The 4172-nt window shown below is 48.6% G+C and overlaps 1 protein-coding gene and 1 pseudogene across 1 annotated transcript in view; one reads left to right on the top strand and one right to left on the bottom strand.

Annotated features, from left to right (window-relative positions):
* Positions 1 to 4172, bottom strand: part of CECR1 (cat eye syndrome chromosome region, candidate 1) — a 58442-nt gene that overhangs the window by 20955 nt on the left and 33315 nt on the right. The window lies entirely within an intron of this gene.
* On the top strand, positions 78 to 480 carry LOC105542923 (annotated as a pseudogene).

The following is a 4172-nucleotide window of genomic DNA, read 5'->3' as shown; positions in this document are numbered from 1 at the left end:
AAAAAAAAAAAAAAAAAGGGCCCTCTCTCTTCCTTGGCGCTGCCTATAGAGGTGACAGCCATCTCCTCCTCAGCATCATGGCCGCCCCCAGACCCCTTGTGAAGCCTGATGGTCAAAAAGACAACCAAAAAGTTCATCTGGCACCAGTCTGACTGATACGTCAAAATTAAGCGTAACTGGCGGAAACCCAGAGGTACTGACAAAGGGGTTCGTAGAAGGTTCAAGGGCCAGATCTTGACAACCAACATTGGTTATGGGAGCAACAAAAAAACAAAGCACATGCTGCCCGGTGGCTTCCGGAAGTTGCTGGTCCACAACATCAAGGAGCTGGAAGTGCTGCTGATGTGCAACAGATCTCCCTGTGCCGACATTGCCCACATTTCCTCCAAGAACCGCAAAGCCATCACGGGAAGAGCTACCCAGCTGGCCATCAGAGTCACCAACCCCAACGCCAGGCTGCGCAGCAAAGAAAATGAGTAGACAGCTCATGTGCACGTTTTGTGTTTAAATAAAACTGTAAAAACTGAAGGGAAAAAAAAAAAGGGGCCGGGCACGGTGGCTCACGCCTGTAATCCCAGCACTTTGGGAGGCTGAGGCGGGTGGATCACGAGGTCAGGAGTTCGAGACCAACCTGGCCAATATGGTGAAACCCCGTCTCTACTAAAAATACAAAAATTAGCCAGGTGTGGTGGTGCATGCCTGTAGTCCCAGCTACTCGGAGGCTGAGGCAGGAGAATGGCATAAACCTGGGAGGCAGAGGTTGCAGTGAGTTGAGATCACGCCATTGCATTCCAGCCTGGGCGACACAGCAAGACTCCACCTCAAAAAAAGAAAAAAGAAAAAAAAGATGTGGGAATTTCTGCAGAGACTGTGGGGTGAAGGAGATAGAGAGCAATAATATGGAGGTGTCGATTACTTCCATGGCCATCAGTGAAGCCCTTATGATGTAAAAGGAACAGGGCTGGGCACTGGAAGGGATGAAAAGTGCTAATAGACAAGATAGCTGCCCTCACGAGGGACAACATAGTCAGAGAGATAGATTTGACCCACTGAAAAGAACTCACGCCTGTAATCCCAGCACTTGGGAGGCCGAGGCAGGAGGATCACTCGAGTCCAGGAGGTCAAGACCAGCCTGGGTAATGAGTGAGTTCCTGTCTGTAAAAAGGAATGAAAAAAATAATAGAATACGTGCTAAAGAGAAGCACATGGACTCCCAGAAGAAGAAGAAATTTGTTGTGACTGGATGGGTCAGAGAAGGTTGCTAGTCCTGACCAAGGGAACGGTGGCTCCACACAAAGCCAAGAGCTGCCTGGGGGGATGGGGGGGTTCAAGGAGCCAAGGTTGAGACCTGCAGTGGGGGCCAGGAGCTGTCCCCTCACTAAGGAAGAAACACCCTTCCTCCTCCTGGAACTCGGCTCTTGCCTCTGTGGCATCTCAGGAACTGGGTCCTTGGGAGTCCACCTTCTCTGCTCATTCCCACCAGCCCCTTGCTTCACTCCTGTCTCCCAGTCTAGGGGCCTCCCACACCCCTCCAGGCTGCGGCCACTATGTGTCCTTTGCCTCTGGGCAGTCCCTCAAATCCCCGCTTTCCCCCAGGCCCACAGAGCAGCACTGCTGCTCTCTGATTGCCAGGGTGCCGCCCTGCTGCCTGGGCAGGGGCAGTGGGAGAGCAGGCAGCGAGGCGCTCTGCTGGTCTTTGCTCTTCTGTTTCCTCTGCTGCCCCCATGAAGCGTGGCACCTCACACAGCCCCCCATACCCTGCACCTGGCCAGGCCACACATTCTGCTCAGGCAGTTTCCCTGACTGCCTGACCTGGCACAGACACTAAAGTTCAGGGCTACTGAACTTTAAGGCTGCCAGAGTGTGCCAGAGGGGAGAACCTTAGGTACTGTTCATTCAGGATCTGGTATTGTCCATTATTATTATTATTATTATTATTATTTACTGAAGGGGGTCAGAATACATCACCCCAAATAGGCCACTTTAGCAGAAGAAATATTTTTAGCTGAAGGCAATTAAGAAGCAGTAAATGGGTTGGGCGCAGTGGCTCAAGCCTGTAATCCCAGCACTTTGGGAGGCCGAGGCGGGCGGATCACGAGGTCGGGAGATCGAGACCATCCTGGCTAACACGGTGAAACCCCGTCTCTACTAAAAAATACAAAAAACTAGACGGGCGAGGTGGCGGGCACCTGTAGTCCCAGCTACTTGGGAGGCTGAGGCAGGAGAATGGCGTAAACCCGGGAGGCGGAGCTTGCAGTGAGCTGAGATCTGGCCACTGCACTCCAGCCTGGGCGACAGAGCGAGATTCCGTCTCAGAAAAATAAATAAATAAATAAATAGAAGCAGTAAATGAAGAAAGAGCTCTTTGCCCACCTCATCTGCCTAAATTTCCCTTTGTGAAGGTGTCGCCCTCCCCTCTCCCGTACCAGAACAATCACCCTTACCACTGGAAACAGAAAGTTGCTACCAAGATGGGTCTGCACAAACCAGCCTTATGAAATTGACCTTATCTTCCATTAGTTTTCTCCATATGTTTACCTGCCCACAAAGTACTGTCCCTAGAGGCCCAAACCCCTTTTCCTTCATCTTGTCACTTCTTCACAATTTACTACCAGTTGTTAAAATGGAATATAAGCCCCCAGTCTAACTTCTTTGGTGCTTCACATCTTTTTAAGGAAGGCCTCCATCTATCTGTGCACACAGCAAATTTTTAGGCTGGACGCAGTGGCTCACGCCTGTAATCCCAGCACTTTGGGAGGCAGAGGCGGATCACCTCAGGCAAATCACCTGAGGACAGGAGTTGGAGACTATCCTGGCCAACATGGTGAAACCCCATCTCTATTAAAAATACAAAAAAAAAAATTTTTTTTTAACTTTTTTTTTTTGCAACCATCTTGCTGTATTGTCCATGCTGGAGTGCAGTGGCACCAATCTTGGTTTACTGTCCATTTCACTCTTATTCTGTCATGGATATACAGTAGAATTTTCCTGAAGTTGCATCATGTGTGATATCATTGTGACCGGTAATGCCAAGAATAGATTATGTGCTTGTATTTAGAATTTTTTTTTTTTTTTTTTTTTGAGACAGAGTCTCGCTCTGTCGCCCAGGCTGGAGTGCAGTGGAGCGATCTCAGCTCACTGTGACCTCCGCCTCCTGGATTCAAGTAAGTCTCCTGCCTCAGACTCCTGAGTAGCTGGGATTACAGGCACATGCCACCACACTTGGCTATTTTTTTGTATTTTTGATAGAGACGGGGTTTCACCATGTTGGTCAGGCTGGTCTTGAACTCCTGACCTCATGATCTGCTTGCCTTGGCCTCCCAAAGTGCTGGGATGACAGGTGTGAGCCACTGCGCCCGGCTAGAAAATTTCTTAATTTTGGCCAGGCACGGTAGCTCACACCTGTCATCCCAGTATGTTGGGGGGCCAAGGCAAGTGGATCACTTGAGGTCAAGAATTCAAGACCAGCCTGGCCAACACGGTGAAACCCTCCTCTACTAAAAATACAAAAACTTGCTGTAATCCCAGCTACTTGGGAGGCTGATGCAGGAGAATCACTTGAACCCAGGAGGCGGAGGTTGCAGGGAGCCAAGATCGTGTGCCATTGTACTCCAGCCTGCGCGACAAAAGCGAAACTCCATCTCAAAAAAAAAAAAAATTTCTTAATTTTAACAGCGAATACAGGATAGATCAATAGATATAATCCATATAAATAAAAGGTGTTCAAAATTATCAAAAATTTTTTAACATATAAAGAGGTTCTGGGACCAGAAAGTTGGAGAACCATTGTATAAACCCAACCCAGCATTGTTACCTGCAGTTGTCTTGGACTCGTCTGGCTGGTTCACAGCAGGGAAGAACAGGGTTCTGTCCTGGCCTTGACCACCCTGTCATTACTGAGCCTCCTGCCCACACCCACCTGAACTGCTAGAGTCCTTACAGTTCCACTCTCCTCACCTCCTCTCCTACAGCACCAGAGCAGGAGCTCCATAAATAGATATGAATTCAAGGAGAGCGCTGTCCACAAGGAGTTTTAAAAGTACTAAGGACCAGGCAGCAAGGGCAAATAGATGTTGGAGGAGTGGTGGGTGAAGCCATGCTACCAGAATAGAAGGGAGACAAAAGAAATAAACTTTAAAAAAAAATTTTTTTTTTTTTTTTTTTTTTTTTTT

Source organism: Mandrillus leucophaeus, unplaced genomic scaffold (genome assembly GCF_000951045.1).
Source record: "Mandrillus leucophaeus isolate KB7577 unplaced genomic scaffold, Mleu.le_1.0 Scaffold270, whole genome shotgun sequence".
NCBI lineage: Eukaryota > Metazoa > Chordata > Mammalia > Primates > Cercopithecidae > Mandrillus > Mandrillus leucophaeus.
Note: the sequence above shows the minus strand (reverse complement) of the source record. Positions and strands in the feature narration are given on the sequence as shown.